The 17,000-nt window shown below is 38.0% G+C and overlaps 1 long non-coding RNA gene across 1 annotated transcript in view; it reads left to right on the forward strand.

The window, feature by feature from the left end:
• The first annotated feature begins 3,388 nt into the window (after positions 1 to 3,388).
• LOC106730574 overlaps positions 3,389 to 17,000 on the forward strand; it is a 290,488-nt gene continuing 276,876 nt past the window's right edge. The window contains exons 1-2 of the long non-coding RNA XR_004325910.1: positions 3,389 to 3,421; positions 5,244 to 5,734. This is a non-coding gene — a long non-coding RNA (uncharacterized LOC106730574). The remainder of the gene's footprint in view (positions 3,422 to 5,243; positions 5,735 to 17,000) is intronic.

A 17,000-nucleotide genomic window follows, 5' to 3' on the forward strand; every position in this document is an offset into this window, starting at 1 on the left:
AGTGAGAAGGGTGATAAAAATAATGAATGTTTGAAAAAGAACCTATGGAGGGCAAAATGAATGCAACTAAGCTTATCTATGTTATGGTTTGTCTATGGTCAGCTTGAGAATTTGAGTAGGGAACAGGGTAGATCTAATATTGCTGCCCTAGACCTGGAGTCGCTTTTTTTCAAAGCCAAGATATTCCAGATAAAATTTGGCTTGAAAAAAATCATGTTTGTAAAGAATATCACTAGTATAATTTCCCCTGTGTCATTTAATAATGTGGTGAGGCTAAAATGTTAGTATTCTATTCATGATTAGTTTTTCTAGTAGTTAACGGAAATCAAATGAGAAAATAGTTAACTCAAACATGTGTTTTTATTTTTTATATTTAATACAGTAATCAAAGCTCTCTCATTTCTCTGCAGAACATACTGATCCAAAGCCACAGAATATACACTAAAGCTAGTAGGCATCTGTCCAGTAAGTGCCACGTTTCTGCTCCCACTAGTCAGAGCTGGGGGCTTGCCAGAAATTGGTTGTGTTTGTTTCCAAACTGATTTATGCTAGTTGTTATTGTAATTATGTAATTGCATTAAATGTTACACAAACTAATGAAATAAGAGTTGGATGGGGAAATGGTTGTTTCTAGGAAAACTGAGTTGAATATTTTAGAAAGACTCCCTAAAGACAATATGATTTTTAAAAAATGCTGTTAACATAGACATGCATGAAAAACTGTAAAAGATTATGAAGAAAGTAAGCCAAAATATCTAAAAGATACTTGTAGCATTTTGCTAATGTTTTATGTTTTTTCCTTTTTTATTAAAACCAATATTAGAAATCTCAGAAGATGCATTAAAATATAGTTTATATGTGAAAGACATGAGCTAATCAATAAAATTCTAATTAGTGAACCTGTACTTAAAGAAAAGGCTTGGGCCCTACACAGAGGAGATTTCAGTATAAGAGGCACACTTAGATGTTTTATGTTAATTTGTTTATACCATGTAATGTTGACACAATTAGAATGCAAGTTAGTCATTTTGCATTTGTTTGTATATTAATGCAATAATTTGTATCAAGTTGCTTATTTACATGTCACAATTTTTATGAAGCCTAATTCTAAGCATGCAGTGTAAAACACTGATTATTGTAGCATTTAGCAAATTTGTTTGTAGTATGTGAAGTTTTAAAGGAGTTAGATTGACTTGGGTTTATAAAACAGTGAAGACTAGTTCCTGGCACCATTTCCTAAAATCGAGGTTCCTTTGTAAGACCTGGTATATCTCAGATTGAAAGGATGAAGATGGAGTGCTCAGGTGGTATGGGGCTGTATGTGCTTAAACTATTGTTAAGGACTGAATGTGTGTGTCCTCCCAGAGTTCATATGTTGAAATCCTAGCCCCCAATGTGAAGGTATTAGGAGGTAGGGTTTGGAGGAGGTGATTGGGTCATGAGGGTGGAACCCTCATGAATGGGAGTGGTACCCTATAAAAGAGACCCCAGGGAGCGCTCTCCTGGCCCCTTCTTCCCTGTGAGGACCCAGAAAGAAGCTGGCTGTATCCTTCCTAATGTTTATCATTGATAGCTCATTCTCACGTCTAATTCATTGCATAAACCACACAGAGATTTTTACAGATACGTTTAAGTCAAAAAAAATCCTTTCATATAATACTTAGTGGTTTTGATTCTTACACGGACTTGGTAAAATAAAGATTATTGGGCTCAGAGGAGTGCCCGCACTTGTTCAAGTTCTTGGCACAATCAAAGTGGCTGAGCCAAGACAAACCCAGACCCCTCTGATTTCACTATGATCGTATTAATTGTAAGAAATCAGTTCATGAAGTCAACACACACAAAGAAATCCCCCAAAGAATCATTTATTATATGGATCCCTCCTATGTGGGTGGATTTGTATACTGACAGATCTCCAGCTGACTTTCTCCACTGAGCGCACAGACTGGTGTTGAAATGTCCCAAAGACAAGTCCTTTTCCTCTCCACTGCCCAAGTGGCATGCTGCCTTGATGCCATTTTCTGTATCTCAAGTCAGAAATCACCATTATAGAGCCATAGCACCCACCAGCAACTTTTCAGAAAAGCAACTTTGCCTTTCCTCTTAATTGTAGTACATCCACTCTAAGGGTGACTGAAGAAGGATAGCTAGTATCTGAAAATAGCCTGGTCAAGCTTGGTTTCTCATCATGATTAGTATACTTTGCCTTTACCTAAGAAGGTGGAAAAGGGAGCTTTCCCTCAGTGAGGTAGGCTGGTGGATGAGAGCAATGATGTAAGGCGAGCATCTTGGTTTACATACTTAGCAATCAGAATGATTCAGGACAATGTAGCTCTTAAATACTGGCCCTCACAAAGATGCCATTCCGTGCCAAGGCTTACACTCGGATGGGCGAAAATAAGAAAAATAAGCATAGCAACAGTGAGTTTTTGGTAAGGTTTAAATTCAACCAATTCAGTGTTTTAGACCTCACTGTGAGAGTATAGCCTTGTTATTTTCGTGGGATTAAAAGATCCCTTTTTGAAAGGACAATAGTGATGTTTAGGGAGTGACATTTATTTCTATTAAACAAATACAATCAAAACACAAATAAAAAACATAACTAAAAGACAGGACTATGAAATCCTAAAACCTGGACATGTGCATACCCGTGATTCCAAGGCTTGGTTTCCAATACCTACTACCCCCCGGCCCCTCCCCCCGCAAACTTTGATTTTACCTCAACACAAGCATGTCTCCTGTTATTCCACTTAATGCTGTGAAATTCTCACAACTCAATTATTTTAAAATTTATTTCAGACGAAAAGAGAACTCTACAGTCAACATTTTTCAAAGTTCAGGGGAGGAAATCACCTGATCGAACAAAGGTAGTCTACGGCGCATGTCTGATGACAGGTGTGTGATGGAAAAGTTTCCATTTTAAATCGGAGTTCAACAGGCGGGTGGCCATGGCGCACAGCTGTCCGCGGAGGCCACAGAAACTCCAGGTCGCGCTGGCCGTGGGCAAAATGAAGGTGAGTTTTGGAAGCAGTGATACACACACACTGAGAGAATCAGCCTGAAAGGCGCGGTGTGTGAATAGGAGTGCGCGTGGACTCGAGGTGACTGGGACAGGACTTGAAAGGGAAGAAGAGTGAAATGAAGCTATACGCTTTAAAAAAAAATCTGGATTTAGGTGCTTCAGGAGCAATTGGAAGGATATTATAACAACCCAAAGCAGGTGCATGAGACAAGGTTCAGCGCGGAGGGAGGAGTGGAGCGGGGTCAGAGAGGCTGCCTGGCCAACCTTTTTGGAGATCCCGGTGGCCCAAGTGCGGTGAGCATCCCGCCCACGCCCAGCACGCTGCTCCGACACCCAGCGTCCTGGAGACAGCAGTCCCCTGGGACAGGCGAGAGGACCCGGGCTTGCAGATTCCCAGAGGTGAGGCTTACAGACTGGATAGTTGTGAGAATCCAAGTTCCCAGGTGAACTTCACTTCTGGGCCAACTTCCCTTAGAGCGAAGAGCTGGACCTCGAGGTGGGCCAGTCGCTCGCCTTCTTGGCCTCGGCTGCACCCGCGCCCTTGGCCCTGGGGCCCCTGGCCTTGTGGCTCCTGAAGCTCCTTTCTACCCAGTCCTGACCACCTATAGGTGGGGGGAAGGTATGGAAGGGTGGGGGTGGGGGTAGGCACGAACCAGGCTTGTTTTATTTTTTCACTTTTATAGGGATTTATTTTTAAAATGTATTACACTGTATTCATTTCTATTATTTTGTTTTTGCATGTTGCTGTTTTTGTTCTTTAACCAGTTTCAAAGTGACTTACTTCCAGAGACATCGCAGTCCTGGTGGGCGCAGGTGCATTGCCTCCAGCTATGGCTCCCAGCTCGCCTGGGAGGCACCCACCCCTCCTCATCCCACTATGAGAAGAGGGTGTTTTCCCCAAACTTGGGAGTCCAGAGCCTTTCCCCTCCCGCTTGCACTAGGTCGCTTGGGACCCTTTTTGCTCTTTCCTGGTTGGTGTTGTCTGCACTTTTGTTTGGGGTCCACATGTCTGCACACACACACACAAAAAAAAAACCAAAAAACACCACCATTGCAGACTCCCCAAGGGTATTGGGAAACTCTGAACTAAGATAACTGTATTATTTCGGTTTGCAGAGTGAGATCTAGGACCGTGAGTTTTCACACTCACATGTACAGTCTTTGATATGGTGATGCTGATAGGTTTCTGACAGTTTTCATTCAGTAGCTAAAACGCACCAGTCTTCTTGCTAATTTTAATCAGTATTTTCTGTATTCTTCTTCTTATATATATTTTTACACTGTAGTAGTAGCAGTAGGACAGGAATGTCCCGGGGATTTTGCACCTGGAAACTGATTCACAGACTGAAAAAATGCCAGGTTTTAGGGCAGAATTTAAGTCTCCTGAATTGCATAGCAATTTGATCTTACAGGTTAAAACATTCCATGTAGGAGCCTTCTTCCCACAGCATTTTCCAGAATGCAAGTTTCTTTGCTCACCACCCCTTGTTGTTACTGTGGCTGTTGTGGATTTGATCGTTTAAATTCTCTTAACCAGCCTCCCCCTAACTGATGCTGTGTTAACAGAACTTCTCCATTTCTTTTGTGACTGACACCAAAGACACTGAATGTTTAAGGCCAGTTGATTCCTCTCTGATAAGTAATGGGCTCATCTTTGCTTCCAGCAGCTGAATTGTGTGCTTGTCAACAATCTGCCAGTTAAAACCCAAATGATGTCAGTTCTAAAATCTGTTATGTCAGTGGCAATTGTTATTTTAATGACACAACTTAATTAAAGATTTCATAAAGATACAAGATAAGTTTGCAAAGAACACCGATATTTCTAGAGAAACTAAATTGAGTATTTTAGAATGCTTCATGAAAGACAAGTGTTAAAACCTACTGTTAAAATGTTGTGGGAAATTGAGGACGGGAGGAAAAATTTTTTAACTGTAACGTTTAGCCTGTCTTAAATTCTTGTTCTACTTGAAAGAAACTGAATCTGGAAGTTGTACACTTTCCATTATGTGAAGGGCATAGGCAAGTAAGATGATGTAGAGTTTCAATCAGTGGGTTCACAGGCAGAGAAACGGACTCGACTGTATCAAATGATTGAAGAATGAAGCATGGATGTCTGTATATGTATACATTTCAAGTTTATAAAGGTTTTAAAGTATTAAACATACAAGGTTTTTAAGTTTACTTGTTTAATTTAAAACAAACTGCATTTTTCCATTAACAGACTAACCATGGTGTGAATCCTGTTGAGACAGTCTGGAACCTGGGACTGGAACCCTTTGCTGCAGTTCTTGCACCTGGAGGAACCTCTCCTCCCCGCTGGAATACAAAGAAACTAAAAAGGACTAAAAATAGCTGCGGGTGCAGCTGAGGCAAATTAGGAACAGCAAGATACAAGGAGACCAAAAACCCACCTGCCACTTCTGAGGTGTGGGCAGCAAAAACAGGGGACTGCGCATGATCCCTGCGCAGGGCACCACCAAAGGGGTGGGCAGACCACCAAAGCCACCAATCTGGAGGGACTCCTGGACCCACCCTTCCCTCACCCTATTTAAGGGACCAGCTCGTGGGCCTTAGGGAGTGAGCAACCTGCTGCTTGTTTCCTCTCCCTCTGCTGCACGAGTGCCAGTAAAGCCTTGCCTGAGATTCCCGTCTGGCTTCCTAGAATTTCTGGTGATTAAGGAGTCCAAGAACCCTGGTCAGCAACACTATCAGGTAAGTGGCTCTTAGTTTCTTTAGATGTTGTCGAATTTTGTGAACTTTGGGTTTTTGCTTGTTTTCATTCACTGCTTTATTTGATAAGTTGGTGCCTGGCACGTGGTAGGTGCTCAATAAATAAACTGTTCAAGGTGTGAATGAATGTGCTGATTGGGCTCTGCAGTTTGAAAGGAAAAAAAATGTAACTGTATAAATTGAAGGTCGTCCTCCATATTAGGGAGGGAGAGTAGGGGATTGGTGGTGGTGCAAACGAGATGGAGGGAGAGAATCTTGCTCTTTTAAGGGAACAATGCATCTGGGGGGAAAGAAATTTCAGACTCTCCCCACCAGCATTCTGACACCCCCGGAGTGTATTGTCCACCTTCTGCTTCTTCCTTCCTTTTCTTGGCTGAGATCCACTGTAGTTTGATTGTGAACTACTGCCCTAAACTCTCATCTGTATTGTAATTTAGCTTTGATGGATTTAGATTTAGTGTTACATATATTAAGAATAATACCTCTTTTGATTTACTCGGCACTTTAGCAGTTTTTTGGGGTTTTTTTTTTTTGCGTGTTTTCTTGTTTGTTGTTTGGAGGAAGCCGTGTTGGTTTCAACAGGCTACTTTGAAACCACTCAGAAAGTGATTTAGCAGTTTGTTAACCAGTTATAGGAAAACATTCAATTTCTTTTTCCCTTATTTTCTTTGTTTTATTGTGAAATATGGTACATACATAAACTTAACAAACTGTGCTGTTAACAAAACAAAACCACAAAAACCTTAACGCTGGTGTTAACTTACCCACTTTGAGAAACAAAACACTACAGGCACCTTTGAGGTCACTTGAGTGCAGATGATCGCGCCCTGCAACCCTTTCCCTTATATCTGGAAATGGTCCTCCTCTGAATTTGGTGCTAATCATTGCCTTGATTTTCTTTACACTTTTACTGCATTTGGCTGTATTCTTAAACAATGCATGGTTTAGTTTGCCTGGTTTGGAATTGAAATCAATGGGTGGAATTATATTGTATTCCTCTGTTACTTAATTTTTCACTTAACGTTTGTTTTTAAAAATCTTCCTCGTTGATGCCCATAACTGTAGTTCATTGATTTTCTGTCTCATAAAATGTTCCAGTGTGCAAGTATGTCATGATTGGTTTATCTTCGACACCGTCATTGGACTTTTGAATTATTTACCGTTTTTCTGCTTCTGCTGAACAATATAGCTCTGAACTTGGACATGCCTCTCACGGCACGGGGGGAGGAATTTCTTTAGTCTATACAGTATTGTGCACAGGAATGGTCATACAGTATTCGTGTATCAAACTACCAAGTAAAGTAAAATTACTTTTCTATATTGGTTTTAGCAGTTTACGCTTCTACCAGCTGTGTATGGGTATTTAAATTCTACATTTCAAAACAAGGCAGGCACGTGTAGGTTTATCTATATCCTTAATTGCTGTGGAACAGCTACAGTTGGAAGAAAGAAGTAGCTTGATGTTCAATTCCTTTAAGTCTCATACTCCCTGTAGGAAGAAGAGAGCCAGGGAATACATATGATTCTGTTTATGCTAATCTAAGATATGTTGGTTAAATAAGGAAAAATTAAGTAGTAGACCTGAAAAAGAAAGAACACTTTGTTGTTCCCCTTAATTAAATCTTTGAACTTAATTGCTTAGTGTGAAGGTATATCAGAATACGTGGTATACCAGATGTAGGAAAACACATTCCCAAAGTCATTTTGTCTTTATTTTGTAAGAACTGTAATAGCACAAAAGTTACAGTTGACTACAGATTTTGGAGGGAAATATTTTGTTAATTGTATTATTTTTTTTCTTTGATGTCGTAAGACTGTCAAACATTTTCTAAATTACAAGTTCTTTTGAAATAACTTGCCCTCTTCTAAGAATTGCTTTTGATGTTTTGTGCTTTAAGAGATTAAAAGTGTAAAACTTGCTTATGTTTCCAAGACTAAACAATTGTTATTTCCTCATTACTTCATATTATGTTAATGAAATATTTTTTAAAGGGATTGAAACAAAGTGATCTATTTGTTGAATGTGAAAAAGAAACCTTATTCAAAAGAGTCTGGATTTAATTGTCCTATCAAATGCTTTGAATTTCAAGTTTCCAGTGTATTTTAGGTACATAAAATTTGGGTCCTAATTTCTCAACTCGTAAAAATGGATGATTCCAAGAAATACAGAAACTACAAGAAAATGACAAAGAAAATATTTTATGACAAAGTTGAAATCAACAAAATGTATTCTGTTATAAACATATCCTAATTATTCATTTCTGCCATACATAATTAATGCTATTTCTACAAAATAACAGCCTTTAAAAAGTGTTTAGCAATAGTTAATTAGGAAAAAAACAATTATTAGCTATGAAGAAATTAACCAGTTCAGTCATTATCCTCCAAATATTTCATGGGTGTATATGAATTTAAAACTCAACATGAATGTATTATTTTGTTGGAGCATTTTGTCAAGAATGATGCTAATGAACAGAAATGAAGTTACTATACTATATTTATTAATTCATAATCAGCCACAAAAGTTATTTTAGTAGTTGAATTTTGCTCTTTACCAACATTTTTAATGGTATAAAGAAAACATGTTTGTGTTTTAACAAGTGTTTTGAATTTATAGTGTCTGAGTAAGACTCAGGCTCAATTGTGACAATGAATCAAGACATAAGATCCTATTTAACAACTGTCCTTCAAAAGGGAACAATGGATTTACTACCAGTTTTCTTTTACTTGTGCATTCTGCCCTTAGCTACAGCACGCACAGCTTGACTATTTTAAGTAATTGAACAGCTGCTAATTAGTGGTTTTAATAGTCAAGGAAAGGGTGAGGCATGTTGTGCATATAAACGGTACCTAAATGTTTTTTGCTGAATAGGGTTGCAAAAGAAAAAGCCTTTAAAATTGCGTTTTTCTTCATGGTCTAAGGTAACATAACTATTCATACCTGAACCTCCATGTGTTTCCTAATTCATCTCTCACAATGACCCACAATATACATACTTTGAATTTATAGACTTTAAAATATTTAGTGGTAGGCACATACTAACAAAGGTAAGAATTACATTATCTACCAGGAAAGGATACTAAATTTTTTTTCAGTCATTACGTCCCTATGCATGGGAATTATAATCCTAATGATTTTTCACTAAAAATTCTGCCGAAATTTCTTAGGCAATGCTAATGAAAACATGATATTTGAAGTTTGTTTGCCCAAAATGATCAGAACTGATCTATTTTGAATTAATAAGTCTAAAGCCTAGATAACCTTAAAAATTGAAAAAATTTGTCACGATGGGGTTCACATCAGACATAGCGCATGGTACTAAATACACCAGCTTTAAAATTCTAAATGCCTTAGAAAACTGAATATAATGCTGAGGGGCTGTACTGAATATTTGCTGTCGTTTGGTGTCAATTGCAAATATTGGGTTTACCTGAAAACTGAAAGAAAAAGTCAAGTAAAAAATCCTACATATTTCACTATTTAAGATGAGAAAATATTTTATTAACTGTTTCAACAAAATCAAATTTTGTAATGGTAAATATTTGCAAAATTTAAAAATGGTAAGAAAAAAAAAAAGTATCATCCAACAATAACAAATATATTAACACATTCTTTACCTGAAAATCTATGTTGCTCTGCAGGTAGGAGTGGGCAAAGTGCCCTGCTTGTCAGGTTGCATGGAGAGGCATCTGCAGAAACCAGAGTTGAGGATATTTGAAAAGCTTTCTTTTAAAAGATCCACCTGTGTCCTGGGATTACGCTTGTGAACATTGTATTTTCAAATAGGTTTTGTTTTTAGAATGAACACGTGGAATTATTTTCTCCCTCTCAGTGGTAATGACCTTTGTTCTATTAAATGCATGTTTTTTTTAAATTTAATATTCTTTGATGGAGCTACTTTCGTTCCATTTCTAACCTGTAACATTCATTCCATAGAATATGGTCTGGCTCTCCCTGCCGTTGCCAGTGTGGCATTTGCAGCTTTGCAGACACACCAGGAGATTCTCCTTCTCGTGTTAAAAGAGCATGAAAACAAAACATAACAAGTATTAAAAAAAAAAAAAATCCTGTCCCCTCAAAATCCCATATTAAATGCTTCCCAGATTTTTTAAAACCAGATTTTATTTCAGATTATTTAGAAAACTTAGGTCTTATTAAATTTTGCTATTGTAAATTGCTTCAAGTGTGAGATTTCTGTGAAAGAAGTTATGCAGAGGGGAAAGGGAGAGCAGAAAGATACACGCTTTATTCCTTTCTCTTTATTATCTTAATCATGTTCATTTGTATAAAGATTCTGAAGACAACACGTTTTAAAATTGTTTCTGCTGTGGATCACTAGATAGTCAGAACTCTAATTATAAATTAGTCAGTGGTTTCAGCTTATTTTAAAGTTTTTGCCACAGTCTCTCGAGTATCAATTTTTAGTTTCACTGATTTACCTTCAGCCTTCCTACCTCCCTGGCAGTGGACTTGATTAACAATGAAATGCCTACGAAGGAAACCAGAGAGGGACAGCACCGGATGTACGTCTCACCCAAAGTGGACAGCGAGTGCCGTAACAATTAACTGTACCGTAAATACCTAAAGAAAGATGAGAAGAACAGCCCCACAGTTGACGGTGTTTGTTTAGGAAATGTCTAAAGTGACTTAGAGGAGGTTATCTGTGTTAGTCAAACAAAATAGAATATTCCAAAATATTTTAGGCAGAGACAGATTTGGGGCTTTTTTGCCCTTAATTCTCATATGTTCAACCCTCAGGCACAATTTAAATACTTAATGCATGGTGTAGTCGGTAGAACTAATGATTTAAGTTAGTTTGAAAGGCAATATGGATTGAATGTGAGATGAATTACACAACACTAACAATTATTTAAACAAGGAGTCGGGGAAAATAGCAGGCATATTAATACCTAGCAAATCTAATCAGTGTTTGTGAGTTGTTGACTTTTACTTTTGTGTACTCCATTAATTCTTCCTAGGATGGATGCATGTTTTAAAAAAAAAAAGAGTGAGACCACTGGGGTTTATTTTGATAAGATTTAAAGATGTCAGACCTTTGAAAATTTCCGAAAGAGGCACTACCTTTATGCCCGCCCAGGAAGTAAGTGTGTGTGTGTGTGTGTGTGTGTGTATACACGTACATACTGGGAGTGCTGAAAGATGCCAGAACTGCTGCAGGAGAGGGAAGGAGCTGCTGTCTTAGTGAGCCCCAAGGATAGCTAGACGAGCAGAGACTAGACACTGTTTGCTGATAGACTCCTTTTGTAACTTGCAATGTGTTTCTGGGTATCGGGACCTGGGGACAGCTCTAGTCTAACTTCACTGTCAAAACCAAGTTAAGTGCCATAGTGCTATACATGCATTCCTCGGAATTTAAGATCAAATCCTCTGATATTCACTAGCTTTGGGACTTTGGCACATCTGTTAATATCTCTGGGCCACGGTTTTCTCATTTATAAATTAGTAATAGTAATACTGACTCAACTACTCTCATAGGATGATTTTGAGGATCAAAATGAAATAATATGTAGTATTTCATAAGATTTTAAAGATTGTACAAATGGAAGGTGTTTTACATCAACTGCCTGGGACCCTGAGTTTCTAGGCATAGTCTCCCTGAGCGGTTCTTTCTGTCTCTCGTTTTCATTCCTCTCCTCCTGCTACACCATACAGCTTCCTAATGATAGTGTTTTTCCCAGTGTCTGACCCAGGGCTCTCGATACCTTTCTTAGAGCAGACACTTCAAAGGTGTCTCTAATTGTTGGCACTATCTGTTATTAACTTAGTGCCTCTGCTCCAAATGCACCCTTCACTACCTGTTCTGAGAGTCCATCCTAAACTCTGTAAGCAGGTGTTTTGTTGTTGTTTGTTTGTTTGTTTTTGAATTGAGCATAATGTAAATTTAGCCAGTAGAAGGAATGGGAGGGACACTGCAGAAGGAAGGGAGAGACTTCTTGTCGTTCCTGTGAGGGCATTTTTCCTTTGCTTCTTCCCACTGCCAGGTTACTCAGTGGTATGAGTTTGTGAGGTCAGGCGGTGCAGCTCAGCCGGACCCTGCACCCTCAGCCCCTAAGTCCCTTGTAAGCTTATATCCCCGGCCTGGGCAAGGTGCCCATCTTTCTGCAGCTCTCCTGATGTCGACACCGATAACTCCAGGTCTCTCTCCTCAGCAGCATCCTTACTTCCTTTGCACATTCTCCTAAGACCTGTGGCTCTCTTCCATGGAATTAAAAACTGTGGGCCACCTATGGCCCAGCCTTGCAGCCAGCTTCTCTGCCATTCACTGGGCTACACTCATGCCATTTCCAACTAGGTCTGAACCTCAGCCTGGGAAGGGGCTTCTTCCAAGCTTGCCTATCCTTAAGTCCATTCCCTCAATCTCAGCATACCTTTTAGTATTCTCTGTACATCTTTAGAGCGACTCTCCTGTCATAACTTGTTAATTCTTTATATTAAATACTCGTATTTTAATTACTGTATGATTTTTGTCTCTTGATTAGTCCAGAACTAATATATTGGCTGATAAAATATCACATAATCATATATATAAAAGATCTGTGACAGTCACAACAGTACCTTAAGTTATAATTTCTATTTCTATTATTTTAACTTGAACATATTCATTAACTTAAAATAAGTCATCACGTTTTCTATTGTTAGCATCAAAGAAAACATTCATATAATGGCAGAAGGCACCCAGTGAGGTACATGATTTTAGCACTGCGAGTTTTGTTTTTAGTTTTATTCAAATTTATACCTTGTCCATAATTTCTATAAGACCAACATTTATAAAACAAGCAATAAGTCATAGTTATAAGTGTTACCATCTCAGCTAATGAAGCAGACTTAAAAAGTACAAATTAAGTATCAGGTATTTTCTGGTATAGTATTATGTAACCAGGAGATAGTCTTTCATAAAGAAAATAGTAATTATTTATCATTTTTACTGTCTCTGGGTCGAGGTAGCATTGAATTCTACTGTACTGGTTAAACTTCTCTATTTGACCAGAAAGTAACAACTCTGTCATTGGTAATTTATTTAATGTATGAACAAAGGGAAAGTCCTAGAATTAATTGTAAGACACTGTAAATTGTAAGAGACTGATTCGGAGATGCCAACATGTGAAAAGAAAAAAAAAAAAAAGCCTTAGAATTGATGATTTGTTAGAACTCTAGATAATTCTTAGGGATGAATAGCCTTGGATGGCTACCCTGCCATACTTATCAATAGTTGAGTCGGAAAGAAAAGCTATTTTCTTCATATGATTATAATACTGTACTAGTTTAATAGTCTAAAGGGTTCAGGCTGCTTATGCACCATCAGATTCCATTACATTTGAACATTCAGTCTTTATTCATAAACTGGGTCTTGCAGAAACCTTGCCTGTTTTCAGCTTCTGTTCCAGATGACCTACCACAATTTCCAGTGAGCAGCCTATGGCAATTTGGATGTTTACCCTTAGGACCATCAGTCTGTTTAAAAAGAAAAAATTAATAAACAGCAGTCTCAATTAAATAGAGTTGAGAGACCAAAAGGGGGGGCTCTCTCACCCTGGGACAATCGCAGAGCCCAACAGGAAGAAGAAAGTCTCCTCTTTGCTGGCAAAGACGCAGCCAGTGAAAAGCCATGGACTCTTGTTTATTACAGCCATCCCAACTTCCTTTTCCTCTGTATAAAAACATTCCTTCCCTTCACTTGGGGAGACTTGCGTGTGGCTCATCATGGTTGCAGACCCTGAACTACAGTTCTCTGCTTGATCCTAAATAAACCCATCTTGGTAGGAGAAATATCTAGCAATCCGTTTCAGGTCAACAAAGCCCATTCCCTTCCTCCCACCTCCTGTCACCCAGATGCTAATTATGAGTCTTGTAGGACTTTATGGTTGTCTTTGTGAGCTCACATGATGGAGTTTGTGAAGCTTCGACATAGATGTTGTCCAGAGATTTTTGGTTTTGCCCTTGTTTACCTGTCTGATCTATTTTTATGGACAAATTAAGGGTGATTCCAGAACTGCACCATCACTGGCCAGAACCTTACCAGAATCCTTTAAAAAAACAACAAAACTGCTGCTTCCAGCCCATTAAATTAATTCATGAACTTCTAGTGGGTGGGGATCTACAATTTGAAAAATAATAGTCTATGTATTCCATGATTGTGCATCATGGAATTTATTAAAATAATGTACCTACAGAAGTATATGCTTAGAGGCATCTCTCTTTGGAGATGTTCTATTCATATCCTTTCCCGTTCTCATCAATCTGATTTCCCCTCAAATCCAGAAAACCTGCTTTAAAATGTGTCCACAGATTAAACAAGATCAATAGAAATGTGTACCTCGATTATATTGTTTTACAAACCCACTAATCTCTGTAGTGTCTCTCTTATGGAACATTTTTTTGTCTGTTTCTATTGAATAACCATTGCTCTACATTGAGGGTTGTTCAAAGCAATAGCTGCATTTCTTATAAGGATGTTCCTAAGTGCATGCTTTTTATATTACTGTGTCTTCTTCACACGTATATATAGGAATAATTTCTCATGTCTTGGTATCAGTAACTATCGTTTATTATTTGAGTAACAGAAACAAATAACCCATGAGTATTTCTAAGATATAAATAATTAAGTAACATACAACTGATTCTTAAACTTTTAAAATTTGATTCAAGACAGACCTTTTAATATTGTGGTATCAACGTGACTACTTCTGTAAATTTGCCTGCATTTATAGTTGTATTCAGCAATATTCATTCTTCATTTACTCTTTTTCTTGTCTACTTGTGAGACTCTTCTGCCTGATGCTGGTAATAAAGACCTTGAAATGAAATAATGGGACATGTGTAGATAATGTACTAGTTTCTTGAACTGGTGAAATGTCTTTATATTTTCAGTTATGAAAAACCTTGGCTTTCCATCATGTCAGACAATAGAGCACACTTCCCATTTTTATTAGTTACATTATTTCTTAGAAATAAGGAATATTTCTTAAAGATACTTGAATATTTCTTAACATCCCTTACAGGGCAGTGTTTCTATCTTGCTGTCTTTAAGATGCTGAGATTTCAAATTGTTTGGTTCTCTTCTGTTTTGAATAGAAAAACTTTTCCTTTGATTTTTAACTTGAGCCAGTGAAAGTATTATTCCAATAAATATAAACAAAGTTGAAACTGTGTCCTTTTTAGAATATAATTACAATTTTCCCCTCTGATTATATCCTTTAAGGAAGAAGGACTTTGAGCTTTAAAAGTATCTCATGAGGAATTTGATGATTAAAGTAAAAAATTCATGAGCTGTTTTGATTTTTAGAATGTACAATCTTTAGTCAAATAGTACAAAACTTCCAGAAAGCAAACATTGGTGATGAGGTTAGTTTTAGAAATACAATGTTATAACCATGTAATTCTCCGGAGTTGTCTAAGCCCTCTGAATTCCTATCTAAATATATTACCATTTTATGGGCAGGAAAGATCCAGACACTAGTAAGAAATTTAGGGAAAAATTCCAGGTGCTGGGACAGGAATTGTTAGGAGCTTGGAAGGGCTTCAGTTCTAGGGGAGTATTAGACAGAACAAGAACTCAGAAACAGAGACAAGGCAGGTCCTGGTCTATCAGACCTAGGGCATCTTCTTGGCACTGGACTAGGACCCATTATGATGGGTCTCAGAAAGTGTGGCTGGGGCTGAATTAATTATCCACTGTTGCAGATATCCACTAGATCCTTAGAATCCTGGGCTGTGGTGTAATCTACAGGGAGGCATCAAATGAAGTCAATTATGGGACGAAGCATGTGTAAGTCAGGAAATATGTGGGCTGGACAATTAGTACATTTGAAATAATAGGGTGCCATCACCACATTTCTACAAAATGAGACAAAATGAAATGATCATAGAAGACACAGATAGCACTAAGATGATTATGATTCAAGAGAAAAAGTAAGAGAGTGTTTTATTTCTTACTTCCTTTTAAAAACTTGCCTGTTTCTCATTTAAGTGGCCTCTGCTTGACTCCTTAACTTTGGCATCAGGACCTGGCCTAGTGACATGTTTTGTTGAGTTCCTGGGAGGAAAACAAAAGATCCTTCTTCGTGAAAACTCAAAACTACCCAAGTTTAGGACTGTCCTTAGTATTCTTCCTGTGTGAAAGCCTCAGCTGAGGGAATTGGCTGATTTTCAGGGCGCTGGAACGCTAATAAATCTCAAATCTGGGATGAAGTATGGTGTCAGATTATTCACAAGAGTCAAGTGAACGTATCGTCAGATTGACTAGTTGTGAGAGCAAATCTAAAATACTTGGGTAAAGTCTTAAAGAAGTAAAAATTTTGGGCAGTTCTGCAATGAATAAAACCTCTGTTAGCAACACCGAAAAAGGAACAACAACCTACGTGTCAGTGGCATTTTACCTCTGAAGATAGTTCTTTACAATGATGAAAACAAACTTGCTTATGGAAGCTCACTTAAAAGAAATAGTATATGTTTGTATTCACTGAGAGACAGTTAAGTTCTGGCAAGCTGTCTCTGGCTGTGAAGGGAGTATCATAGGAGGCCAGGCATTTATAGGAAATAGAGGCTTCATGGGTTAATCTTCCTCCTTTCAAAAGGCTTAATAGAAATTTTCCCAAAAGTGGTGTCACAGGTCTTCTGCAATTTAAATGAAACCATGAAACATACAGTGTTTCCTTGATAATGATAATTTAGAGCCTCGCTACAGAGAAGGACCCAGAAATAAATGATCACATACTAATTTCATTTTATAGCAGAGTAAGGGTATGGCTTTACTGCTCTCTTTCCTGTTGGAATTCAGTTTTACATTGAAATTATTAGGAAAATAATTGTACTGATTTATTTTTCTTAATGTGCTTAAACTTGACATTAAATTCTGTATTTGTATGTGTTATTTTCTACATGATTGTGCTGGAATGTTGGTTCTCTCAGGACAGGGACTTTGTCTTTTTTGTTTGTAACTGTGTCCCCAAAGTGTCTGAAATAGTGCAGGATGCGTAGTAAGTATTGAATAAAGGAATCAGTGGATGAATGAATGAACGAATGTTCTAAGGAGTTTGTCTTACTTTCCGTTGGAGAAAAATACATTGGTGCAACACAGTGATGGTAAGGGAGGGAAAGCAGGCTAAAGAAACTGACGGTCTGCCTTGTCCCCAGCAGATTCACGTCCTGTAAAATAAGAAATACTAGTCTGTTCTATGCCTCTGTCTCTTATTTTGGCTTACAGTCGGCTTATAATTTTTAATGTGG

Source organism: Camelus ferus, chromosome 14 (genome assembly GCF_009834535.1).
Source record: "Camelus ferus isolate YT-003-E chromosome 14, BCGSAC_Cfer_1.0, whole genome shotgun sequence".
Classification (NCBI taxonomy): domain Eukaryota; kingdom Metazoa; phylum Chordata; class Mammalia; order Artiodactyla; family Camelidae; genus Camelus; species Camelus ferus.